General features: G+C 43.1%; 1 protein-coding gene across 9 annotated transcripts in view; it reads right to left on the bottom strand.

Annotated features, from left to right (window-relative positions):
- PHF21A (PHD finger protein 21A) overlaps window positions 1–1,259 on the bottom strand; it is a 191,130-nt gene extending 189,871 nt beyond the window's left edge. For 7 of the 9 annotated variants that reach the window (XM_077767422.1, XM_077767430.1, XM_077767429.1 and 4 more), the window contains exon 1: window positions 1,001–1,259. The gene's annotated coding sequence lies outside the window, so the exon portion shown is untranslated. Of the gene's footprint in view, window positions 1–510; window positions 557–1,000 lie in introns of those variants that run through there. The other 2 variants (XM_077767435.1, XM_077767426.1) reach the window with 2 other exon arrangements.
- Window positions 1,260–13,275: the final 12,016 nt, after the last annotated feature.

The following is a 13,275-nucleotide window of genomic DNA, read 5'->3' as shown; positions in this document are numbered from 1 at the left end:
AAAACATCTACATTCCTGACACCTACTATGAACAAAAAATGCACCGCTTACACCCCAGCTATGGGGCAAATCTCTGAAATCCAAAACACAGCCACAAAGTTCACTGTCAAGGCCAATGCTGAGGCCCACACACGCCCGGACCTCAACTCACATCTGAAATTCCAGAAAGCCACACTTGCAGACATCATTTAAAAACAACACAATGTGGACGTGCAGAGTGAGATCCTCTACTTCAAGACCTAAACAAAGAATATTTCAACATATGCCCTGAATATGATGACACCGGATTCACCAATGAAAATAAAACCTGCCTACCATAAGCAGCCCTACCCTCATCTCAACAACTCAACTACTTAGAAATCACTCTCAGCACATCTGCACCCTACAACCGGCGTGTGGCCTTCTCCGGGGGTGCAAGCCACAGACAAAGTTGAAACGAGACATTCTTCCCCTGATGCCCAATCTCGATATCAACCCCTCCCCTACCAGGGCCACCTTGCTGCTACCCACCATAGCGAACGTGGTCAGGGGAAAAAAAGAAATCCTAACAGCACCGCTCAGCAGAATAAAGAGACCAAAGAGAGGATGACGAGAAGTGTTGGGAACTGCGTGCACGACGGGGCTGGACCAAACGGAAAGAGTCCCACTCCGCGCGCCCCTCCCCCCGGCGGGGGCGCGGGCGGGGGAGGGGCGGCCGCNCCGCTTCGGCCCAGCACTCTGCGCCCAGGCTCCCGAGGCTGCTCATAAACTTACTTCCAATTTATCCTGGGGAGGGGTGGAGGGCAGAGGGAAGGAAGGGGGAGACAAGGTTTTTCCATTGTCTTTTTTTAGGGGGGGAGGAATAGGAAGGGCACGCAGGGGGGCGCCNAGACAAACAGCAGAGAGAAGACAGAGACGGGGAGAGGGGGAGAGGGGGAAGGGGGGAGGGAGGGGAAAGAGAGCTACTCAAGAAAAAAAGAGAGTGAGGAGAAGAGAGAATGGAAAAGCTGGGATACTGCACCCTCCTGCTGCTGGCTGGCTGTCCCCCCTGGCAGCTGGAGGCAGGAACTCTGAGCAGTAGAAGCAGGAGGAGGAGGAGGAGGGAACTCTTCTTCATGGGGAGGGAGGGAAGAAGCTGGAGCTGCTGCTGCTGCTTCTGCTGCTGCTCTGGGCCTCTCGCACTTTTTAGATATTAGTGTGTTAAGATGGTAGGTTGTTCCCTTCTCCCTCCTCCTCCTCCTCCTCTCCTCTCCCTCACTCACTCTCTCTCTCTCCCTCTCTCTCTCTCTCTCTCTCTCTGGGCTGTTTCTTTCCTCCTCTTCCCCAGGCAAGGGGGGGTGGGAAGGAGGGGGTGGGGGGAGGAAGTGGATCCACTTCCTCCTCCTGGAGAGACACACACAGGCCCCGGGCCGGAATAGGGGTGGGGGGGAATCAGAGCAGCAGGAGAGAAACTGTGGGAGACAAACAAGCCCAACTCTTCATCCTCCTCCTCCTCCTCTCAGCNGGAGGAACTGGATCCTCCTCCTCCTCCTGGAGAGACACACACAGGCCCCGGGCCGGAATAGGGGTGGGGGGGAATCAGAGCAGCAGGAGAGAAACTGTGGGAGACAAACAAGCCCAACTCTNACCTCCGCGGCCCGAGCCCAACTCCCCCCTCCCGCCGGCAGGAGCTGCAAAGGGCTCCGGAGCGGCCCCAACTCCCTCTAGTGCAACAGCAGTTTTAAGGGGGGAAAAAAGCCGCGAGGGCAGGAGCGAAGGGAAGCAATGGGGAAGCACTGCAATGGGGGAGCGTGGTCCAGGCAACAGGAGAAAGATGCAACCTCAAGTCGAATGCAACATGCAATCCCCGGCCGCCGCTCGCCCGCTCCCTCCCCTCGCCACCCCGCCCCCTTTCCAAATAACTACCCTTGAACCACTTTATTAGCCACACTTAGTCCCACACTCGCGTCAGGGAGGGGCGGGGGACGGGGTCCTTCCCTCACCTTTATTTATTGCTGCTTTCTCCCCCCTCTCCATGTTTTTTATTCTTAAGTTCTTTTGTTCTAAGGGGGATGATGGCATTTACTTTTCTGCTTTGTGTAGCAGGGCAATCACTGGGAATCGGCCACGTATAATCCGGCGGTTTGTCATATTTTATTAGTGAAAGTATTTTATGCCTATTCTACCTCCAAGGAATGTAAAATGGAGAACTGCAGGGAGGAAAAAAAAAAAAAAAAAACATCAGAGGAATTTTTGTTTTGAGAGCTTTCTTGGCAGGGAGGGGAGGGCCCCCTCTTTTTTTGTTGGGGGTTTATTTAGATTTTCAAATCGATAGTTTTCAACTTAAAGCTTGATGTTTTTGTATGGATATACTACTAGATTCTAAAATAACCCCCAGCCACAATAAAGGAAAGAAAGTCCAGAATCCTAGATTAAAGGAAAAAATCCCTACTGGACAGTGATATTATCTGGTCTGTGCAGCACGATGGACTTAACATACTGTTGGCCTTCGAATGTTAAATAACAATAAACCCCAGCCTCAACTGAATACAAATAGGGGGTGGGAGTGGTTTTGTTTTTAAGGCTCAGCACTTTTGTAGCATCTGCCACTACGCATTTTCCAGGCATTGATTAGCCATGCAAGTCCCATAGGCATGAAGTCCAGTTTTTGCAGATAAAGAGCAACAGTGGTGAGATGATTTGCCCAAAGTCAAAGTGAGTCATTGACAGAACCAGAAATAGCCTTAGACTCTGTTTGTTACTAGTCACATCTTTCCCATTAAATAGTATTTCCTCCAAGAAATAAATAGTATTTAAAAATAAATAGACGTTCTTTACCTTGTTATGCATTTCCACCAGAGGTGCTTTGAGATCCTTGGGTATGAAGGTGGTGTTTTCTTACTTCTGTGACCTGCAAAATTAAGTTGAGTTTCTCAAGAAAAAAAATTTTTTTTAATTCTGATTTCTTAAAGCTTAGGAAAAATATGGGCTTTCTTTTACATGTGTAAGCCATTTAGTACTCTGAGCTTTATATTTAAAAAAAAAAAATTCACAGTGTGTAAGAGTTTGGGAAAGCAAATGAAAATCCCTATAAATGATTCAAGAAGCCTGGATGAACTCATAATGTTGTGAAACTGAACCCATAACACAGTCAAGATGAATAACGGAAGGACAAGTTGGGTAGTGAGACCCAGCTTTGCCACCTAGAGATAACTCTAATGTATTTAAAAGATGAATTAAGTCAGGGCCTTTCAAACTGGACCAACCAGGCACTGGAACCACAACCTAATGGGGTCATTTCAAATCAGCCCAGGCTGTCAAAAAAAATTTTTTTTTAGGGCAAGACCGCTTTAGTGTTCTTTCTGGAAAAAAAAGTTAAAAATGTTTCCGAATTTCATAGAAAAAATTTAGAAACTCACATGGTGCCTGAGTGTGTAAATGGTACAGAAGAGGAGCCAGTAAACTTTTCTCTGTAAAAGCCCAAATCATAAATATCTTAGACTGCAGACCATGGAGTCTTGGTCACAACTTCTCAGCTCTATGCACAAAAGCAGCCATAGAAAATATGTAAACATATGAGCCTGGCTGTGTTCTAATAAAGCTTTTATTTATGGGCCTTGACATTGGAATTTCATGTACTTTTCTTGTGTCACAAAGTATTCTTTTAATTTTTTCAACCATTGAAGAAAAATGTTAAGGCATTTTTAGCTTCGGGCTAAGCCAAGGGGGTGAGCAGGATGGCCCACGGGCTGTGTTTTACCAACCCTGGCTTGAGAAGACTAAAGGTGACAAACATTAAGATGTTTGTTTATCAATCAAACATCACTGTCATACAAAATCATGTTTTAGATATTTACATTTAATTAAAATATTTTAACCAATTGTCTTAACACTCCTATAACTATCAAACTCTATGGAAAGGAAGAGCTGTGATTCACTGATAGATAATGTTTCCATTTACATACTCTCTCCCTTTCTAATATGGTGTGCAGAGGAACCAAGCTGACCCACATTCAGGCACCAGGATAGTACCACTCCTTTCCAACTAAGACACCTTGGGCAAGTTACTTCACCTTTCAAATCCTCAGTTTTCTTAGTCTTGTAGAACGCAACGGCGTCATTTATTTTGTAGGGTTGTTGAGAAGAAGGAATAAAATAATTCATGTGAAGTGCTTGGTACAATGCCTGGTACATGGGACTGGATAATACATGCTTTCCCTTTGCCCTCAAATTCATTTCCTGAGCTAACATACCTCTGCAGTAAGTGAATGCTTCCCAATATCTTGTCAGCGCAGATGTGGGCTATGAAGTCCACGGATTCTTGGGTGAGTCAAGGTTATGGAGTCGCTATTTTTTGTGATACATTTTGATGGGACTTTCTCAGTTTCTTAGCATGCCAGTCATGGGCACTTGATAGACACACACTAGCTATATGGCCTTAGACAGATACTTAAGCCTTCTGCACCTTGGTGTTTCTCAAGCACAAATTAAAGACAATCCTGGTTGGATTTTTGAAAGGGTTATGTAGCATAAATACTAAAGAAAAAAAGGCTAACAGTGAGTATAAGTTAGTGAAAAATCTGAGAAATAAGCTGAAAATGGAAAGTTTGCTTTCAGAAGCTCCTTTGAAGTAAATCATTCAACTTCTGGACACCAATGACATAATAATAATAGCAGGTGCACAGTAACTTAGAATCTTTCCTAAAACCTGTTTACTCCCCCAATAGCCATCAAAACCCTGTTGAGCAAAAGTAAACTCAAATTTCGAGTGCTTTTAAATATTGGAGTACAGTTTTAAAATTTGTATTAAAAGTGGTCAAATCTACCTGTGATTTCTATATGTATTCCTGCCTTTCATTCCATGCTTCCAGAGGTCACCCAAACTCCAAGATTAGAAAAATAACTATAATTTTCTTCTTGTATTTTTATGGCTTCTATTTTTTACATTTACCTTGTTACCATGTTTATGTATATATATACATGTATATTACCATATATACATGGTAATAAGGTAATAATTATATATATTTGCTGTAAGAGAAAGGAGGTAGGAATCTAACTTTTGTTTGATAGAAAATGTTTAATATCGGGATTCTATTGGGTAATATAAAATGTCATTCAAAATGATAAAACAACCCCCTATGAGGACTATCAGCCTAATGCAGAGATACTGTAAATATAGGAAAAATAGAAGCTTATACTAATATTACACGGAGGTATTATGTGTTATAATACAAAACAAAGTTTCTTATAAATTTCTTATTTTACAGTTTTGTAATAGTAGAGTACACACTGTACCCGTGGATAGTAAGGTGTTTTGTGTTTGTATTTGTACATGATTGTTCCTGATGTTCTGATGGTATTTGAGAATATTTCAAACAAGGTAATGAAACGTCCCCCCAAAGGGCTAATTGAACAAGCTTTCTTTTTTTCTTTTTAATGTTTATTTATTTTTGAGAGAAAGAGAGAATGAACGGGGGTGGGGGCAGAGAGAAGGCGACAGAGAATCCAAAAGCGGGCTCCTAGATGACAGCACAGAGCCCACTGAGGGGCTCAAACTCAAGAATCAGGAGATCATGACCTGAGACAAAGCCTGATGCTTAACCGGCTGAGCCCCCCAGGCAAGTTTTCTTAGCCAACTCCCCTCGCCTGTCCTGTTCACTCAACTACTATCCTTTTTTTCTTAGATTGAAAAGTAACCCCCTTGTCTCTTAAAAGGTCACCCTAAAGGAGATTTCAACTGTCTGAAGGTCCTCCTTCATTGAGGCAGAGAGGTAACTATGAGAGTTCACCAGGTCTTCTTTTCTAATTCTTACTGGGCTGGAATAAATGAAAACCTGGCTTGTACCAACAAAGTGCTTAGATAAGTAGAGGAGACCTACCAATGTGATTTTTAAAGAATTATGACAGAAAATCCCCAGTGACTAGCAGAAGTTGAACGTATGTTCTTTCTCCCCACTGTCTCAGTGGTTTCCGATCTTTTAAAAATCTTCACTTTAACTACCTTGTGCACGCATTTACAGAAAGCCCAAATCATAATTGGAAATGGATCAGGTATAACTTGTAAATAAATAAATATTAGTGGATAAGCAGTTGGCTCTCTCGAGAATACCTTCAATTTCATTACTTCGCCATAATCTCCAAAGTCAACTGAATCCTAAGCAACATCAGGGGTGTGTGTATGTGTATGTGTGTTTAATAGAATTAACTAGACCAGAGCTCCTGAACCTTAGCACTATTGACATTTGGGGGCCAGATCATTTTTGTTGTGGGCAGCACTGTAGGATGTTGAAGCAGCATTCCTGGCCTCTACCTACTAGATGCCAATAGCATCTCCCCCACAGTGATGACAAGCAAAGATATCGCCAGACATTGCCAAATGTCCTGGGGACGGGGGGGAGGTGCTGGCGGGGAGGGCAGGGGGAAAGAAGGTAAAATTGCACCAGGGGTGGCAGGGGGCTTGGGGTGCAGGATGAAAACCTCTGAACTAGACCTGACACCAGGGACAAATTTAGATGTGTATTTGCATGTACGTGACTCTGCCTTCTACATAGAAGCAGATCCCCATTCTTTTCCAAAAGTAACTGATATAGAGCAGGGGGCCTAAGCTGGACCTGTTGTTAAAAACAAAAATGGTTGCAATTAGAACTGTAGAAACGCCTGCCTTGAAGCTGCCGAGCTGCTAAAAATATCACAGGAAGATCCTCCAAGACTGGAGATGTTAAAAGAATTTTATCATCTTATTATTTCCACCTTTAGATTATCCATTATCAACATAAATAAATTGCATTTTGGGCTTAAGCAATGATGTTATCTACTGGAAGACATTCCCAGATTTGGAGTCTGAGAACCGGAGCTTGGGTCTGAGCTCTGCAAATGTCTAGTTAATCACTTTATCTCTCCGGGTCTATTTCCTTGTCCAAAATGGGGAGAACAATAATACTTAATCCACTGGATTGCTGTGAGGGTCCAAGCTGTTAGCGAGAAGTAGCAGGGCTTATTCTTGAGGAATTCGGTACACAGAAACATACAGCCCTGGGTTGACTTTGAGCACACGGTGCACTATTACAAGCCACACTTTCCTTATGTGCAAAATGCAGAAATGATCATACGACTTCGTAGAGTTGTTATGGAGGTTGAATGAGATAACGTGTCCTATGTGCCCGGTAAATATTATTATTGGTCCTTGGTAAATTGCATCAAGTTGTACAAATACATTTTATTGTTACTCCTTTTCTGTGGGCATTAAAACCTGGAAATCTGAAAGACAAACCAATACACCTATATGAGTGAAACCCTGTTATAAATACGGAGCTTTCCAAATTCCAATCAAGTGAAAGCAGCATTAAACTATAGTGTGAAATCTTCCATCTTTCCTGTTAAATCAGTTAGGGCACAGGTTTGTTGCAATAACACAAGGTTCTCTTCCCCTTATCGAAATAATGTTCTAATAAGTTTTTTACAACCTCTGTATCACATAAAACACACAGGGTCAGGCATAGATAGCATGCCCAGCTAGCATAATGCATGTCCATTCCTGAACATTGGAAACCTGACTAGGTACAGTTGCAAAACTCACCTTCCCCCAGAGCGTTGGCAAATTGCACTGCAGTTCTAAAATGGGGTGCAGGAAGGTGTTTCTTAAGTCAAAGTATAAAGAGATCTGGAGAGATCTTTTATAGAAACTTTTTAATTAAAGTATAACATTCATACAGAGAAGTGCACAGATCACAGGTTGTACAAATCAGTAAATTTTCACAAGGCAAACACACTTATGTAATCCTTGGGGTTTTTTAAAGGTTAGAGAATCCTGTGATAAACATGTATTTTATCATTAGAGGATTTTAAAAAAAGGTTATTATGAATTTGAAAAAACAAACAGTGGAGATATCCCACACAAGACAAATGGCAATATTACAAAATGATAAATTGGAATCAGCTTGCCAAAATCAAGTATATCTACCAAAATTTGGTATATCTACCACTTGATATACGATTCTGGACAACTACCTTCACATGCCTCAGTCTTCTCACCTGCTAAATGGGGATAATAACAGAATTGTTATTGGGAATAAATGAAATAATACTTGTAAAATTTGGACGAGTTTCAGCACATAAGCTCTTCATACATGTAAATGATTATCTGTTTAGGGTGATTTCCCAAGGGACAATAGGAAGTTATGGAGATCACAAGAATTCTTTTAGAAAAGAGGGAAATTTGCACAGAAGGGGAGCTGGATCAGAACAGCAAAGGGGTGCTAACACTGAGCCCCGGGACCAGCAAAGGCTAGAAAATGAAGCCTGCGAGAAGCAGGGTACCTGGAGGCAGCAGGCAGGGTGATGAACCAAGGGGCTGTAAAGATAGTGCAGTTCTGAACAGAAAGCCACAGGGGTGTGCCTGGCATCCAAACAGGACATGACCTGATTTTTCAGAGACCAGAGTAAGGTCTAGGAGTGATTGTTTGTTTGATGTGGGCCTAGAGAGAGGAACGAGAGAAGCAGCAGCCATAGGAATCATAATCCTGGGGGCCAGAGCCTTGAAAGGCCCGGGCACTGAAGGAAGGGGACTCCTTTAGGGCTTTATCCAAGGTTACGAGGCTGGAGCTACTTATAGCTTAGGAATGACCTCAAGTGTATATTGTCAGGCCTGGCATCCCTTCACACTGAAATAAGATGTAATTGTGCACTTGAATCGACTTGGATCCTGAGTGAGAGAAAGAGGTACTATTAAGGAAGAATGGAGGAAGGCTGCATCTCAAAACCTAGACATGGCAGGGAAACCTCCCCTCTAGATGATGACAGCAAGGAATTGCCCCAAATCCAGCCAGCAAACAGCCGGCTGGAACTTAGGAGTGTCCCTATTTCTTCATCATCATCTCAATCTTGAAATGGCTTAGCAGTGCTCTAAGAGTCTTTAATTTTTTTTTATGTTTATTTATTATTGAGACAGAGAGAAACAGAGCATGAGTGGGGGAAGGGCAGAGAGAGAGGGAGACACAGAATCCGAAGCAGGCTCAGGGCTCTGAACTGTCAGTACAGAGCCCAACGCAGGGCTCAAACCCACAGACCATGAGATCATGACCTGAGCCGAAGTCGGACGCTCAACTGACTGAGCCACCCAGGTGCCCCACTCTAAGAGTCTTTAAAAGGAAACAGTCTGGTTTCTTTTTCCTTGACTGGTAGCAAGGGATGCATCAATATATAAGGTTCAGCAGGACAATTTTGGTGAACCCGTGTGTGACCCCGGGTCATCACTTACATGAAACATCTGTCACTAATGAATAAAGGCTATGAAGTGACCAGGCTAGGACTAACCACTCCCAGAGCCTGAACTTGGCCTCAGAATCCTTCTCAACCCAGTGCACTAGGCAGCCATTACCTGAAATCCATTTTGTCATAACTGAACTTACCCCTCATTTCTTGTTGTAAGTAATGCACCTGTCCTATCCACTCCTCCCAAAGCCTAATTCAAAGGGTATCAGATATGAAATTTGTCTGGCTTCAACCCTGAATATTGAAATTAAGTCCTGGATAGGTAACAATTGCTTCTCTATTTAGGGATCTATTCTCATATTTCTGAGTTTATAACTGATTTATGACCTATAAATAGTTACATCAACCTCATTGCTGAATAATTTACATACTGAGGTCATGCTCTCTGGATGAACCTGACACCCATTAGTGTTAAACTAATCAACTGTGTGCATCCAAGCTAGAACACATGGAGAACCATACCCCAAAGTGGCGGGAACGGAAAGGCAGAAGGCCTAGATATGATTCCTTCCTCCTTTTAAGTCCAGCCAATTCACTTTCCCCTTTTAGCTTCATCTCTAAAATGGGATATTATTTTCCCATAGATGGAAATGTTAAGAGATCTATTAAAATAATAAATGTTTTTAAGGATCTCAGAACTCAGCAACTTTAGACTCAAAGTATTATTTTATAGATATAGCCCTCTTTGAGGGCTAAACAGAGGTTGGTCATTTGTGTTTTATACTTTAGTATAAAACCAATAAGCCAAATCTCTTCTGCCCTATGAGATAGGAGAAAGGTTGTTTACCACCTCTGGGTACAGTCTACGTGCCCGTCTGTGAAATGGGCATGTCACGTTACTCCTTTTGCTCTCTGCCTGCAGAGAACCAATCAGATAGTAGTTGTAAAAGGCCGCGTTTACTGAAAACTGGTCCTGTAAGCGAAAGAAAGAGGAATTAATTCAATTTAAAATAACTCCACCTCTATCATCCCGGAATCTGGGTGAGTGAATACAAGTAGGGGATTAGGGACTTTGGGCTGAGAAATGCATTGGTGGATATGGAGCTAACACAGAGAAGTAGGGACCTGAAACATTATGTTCTCCTAGTATATTGAGAGTGAGAATTAAAAAAAAAAAACAAAAAAAACAAGAAGCATTTTCCAACAGCCACTTGGGGACTTTTGACTCCCCGAGGGTGCAGGGCATGACTCTCAGGGCCATGAACACTTTATTTTAATGCCTTCCTCAATTAGAATAAGCTCAAACTTATTATTTTTCCAAGTACATTGTGTTGTCACTGCTCATCTAATAGAAAAGAAAAACTCATTCCAATTCCAATCTGGATGAATATTACATTTCCTTTGATAAACGTCAGTGGGTTGATGGGAACAGACCCATCCCAAGCCGAAATGCTCCAACCTAAGCTTTGTGACTAACCGTGCCTAAAGACAGCTCATTTCATCCTGGAGTGTCCCTGCCTCGGCAGCCTAGACACAACCAAAAAGATCACAGAGCAAAACCCAACTGAGACTATGACAATATCAGCATCTCATGTTCATCTGTTATTAGAACCTAAGTCAATTTACAAAAATGTTGTTTTAAAGAAACATGTTTTGGTCTGAGTAATTGTACATAGCCAGGAGAAAACAAGCAGACAAACAAAATATGATAGTAAGTAAGACAAGCGGGCCCTACCTCCAACCTAATTTTGGGTCTAATTTTTAAAATTAAAGTTTCCCATATTTAATTTTACCAAACTTACAATTTCAGAGGCATTTTTATCCTCAGGGCTGATTGCACTTCAATTGGAAATAGCTCCCAAGGCTTTCAATCTAAATGTCTCTGCCTTCTCAGGTGCCTTTAGCTATTTGACACATCAGGTGTCTGAAGTTTCTGGGAACTGGGAACCCGGGACCCAGTTCTGCAGCTTGCCGCCCATGCACTTGGAAAAGTCACTGGCTTGATGGGCTTCAATTTTTTCATCTTTAACACAAAAATATCTGCCATCTTATCAGACCATGTTTAAAACAGGGATCCCTAAAATTTTCCTAATATGTTTGTCTCTCCTCCCATCGCCACGAAGACTTACTGTTATTAACAGTAAACTTAACAGCTGCTATTTACTAAGTATTCCAGGCCAGATGTTTTGTGCATACTTAAAATTTTATAGATAAGAAAACTGAGGTATAGAGGGGTTGGGTAAATTGCCTGAGGTCACATAAATAGTAAATGGCAAAACTGGGACTCCTGCCTGTGACTACTTAGATTCGGGTTCTGCTTTCTAATTGGAATTCCCAGGAGCCACAAGGAAGGCGATACGGGCTAGAGCCAGGCTGAGAGATGAATTGGGCAAGGAAGAAATTGGAGGCAGAATGAATGGATCCTAAGGCAAGGGTCTCCAAAGAAGAGCAACTTATCTTTGCTTTGACCAAAAGAGAAGTCAGTCTCTATTCCACCCAGGGAGACACATGGTATAATGGAAAATGTGGAGTTTGGAAACAGAATGGCCTACATGAGCATCTTGGCTAAGCTCCTACTTAGCTGAGGGAGCTCGGACAGGTGATTTATCCACTCAAACCCTCATTTTTCTCATCTGTGAAATAGGGATAATAACACTTGCCAAGTTGTTTTCGTGGTTAGAAATAATTCATGTCAAGCACCTTGCACGTGGTAGGCATACAATAACATGGCAGGCAATGTATCATACCCTTCCGTAAATAACTTGGCAGGATTGTTCCGAAACGTGCTGTTAGTAGGCATTAGGTACTAAAGGGAGAAGATGAAAGAAGTTCTAAGTGAGAGGACAGTTTGGCAGTCAAGTCAATCTGGGAGATGCGGTTAAAACAAAATCAAACTGTTCCTTTACTGCAGGACTTTTCAGAACCTTTAAGTTCCAAAGACGCAATAGGAATCTCCAAGAAGAAGCATTTTCCCAATTATTGACCATGTAGGCCCATTTTTATGGAGCATCTGATAGGACTGATGTTCCTGTGAACACATGACAAGTAGCATTGGTCCAGGGGTGCCTGGATGGCTCAGTCTGTTAGACGTGCTCTTGACTTTGGCTCAGGTCATGACCTCGCAGTTCGGTGTTTCAAGCCCTGTGTCAGGCTCTATGGATCCTGCTTGAGATTCTCTCTCTCTTTCTGCCCCTACCCCACTCCTACCCCACTCACATTCTCTCTCTCTCTCTCTCTCCAAACAAATAAACTTTAAAAGAAAAATAAGGTCCGGAGAGTTTTGGAAGGAAAAAGCTGGGGTCCTCAGGTTCAGTCATCATGACGTGCTTTCTCTTTTATAGTACCTCCAGAACTGTCTCTCCTCTCCATTTATTTCTCCGGAAAGTAGGACTTCTTTTCACAAATGTCACAGAATGAAGCTCTAAAGAGCAATTTCTAACATCCATTCAAGTGAAAAGTTCAGCTCCCGACAGGACAAAGCAACATCCACAAAGCTGATCATGGAAGACCTGTGGGCCCAAGGCCCGACTGGGCCCCTCAGGATGGCAGGGCCACTGCGGCTTCTGCCCTCCTGACAGAGATGCTTAAAAAGTGCAGGTACGCCCCACACCCCCAGAAGGCACCAGCACGGGGTGGGGGTGGGGCAGAGGCCCTGTCACTTATCCAGAGACCAGGAGGCCAGGCCATCCGGAGTGGCCCTGCTTAGCTCCTGTCCCTGCACTTGGCCAGCCCGGCCCAAGGAGGGGGAAAGAATTAAACAGAGGATCAGCTTTTTATTTTCATGTAAAAAGCACTTGCCCTGGGGTTATAAATGTTATTGCATTTGTGTAGCACTTTACTGCTGCCCTCAGCTTGCAAGCATCACGGGATCCCAGTGGCCGTACTTTTATAACCCTTGATCAATAGCTTATTTCTATCGCCTTCAGTCCCAGCTGCCAATCCGTTCTGTATAATGTGGGAGGCAGACTTCACTGCTCTCCAGCTGTACATGTTATGAATGTAAACTGTGCGGGGAACATATGTATGTGTGTGTGTGCATTGAGTGGGGGACATGGGATTTTTGAACGAGGAATGACAAAAATGGGCCCCTTGTTCTGGGAGGCT

The sequence above is a fragment of the Crocuta crocuta genome, unplaced genomic scaffold, assembly GCF_008692635.1.
Source record: "Crocuta crocuta isolate KB4526 unplaced genomic scaffold, BGI_CrCroc_1.0 scaffold330, whole genome shotgun sequence".
In the NCBI taxonomy this organism is placed as follows: domain Eukaryota; kingdom Metazoa; phylum Chordata; class Mammalia; order Carnivora; family Hyaenidae; genus Crocuta; species Crocuta crocuta.
This window is presented reverse-complemented; position numbering and strand designations above follow the sequence as displayed.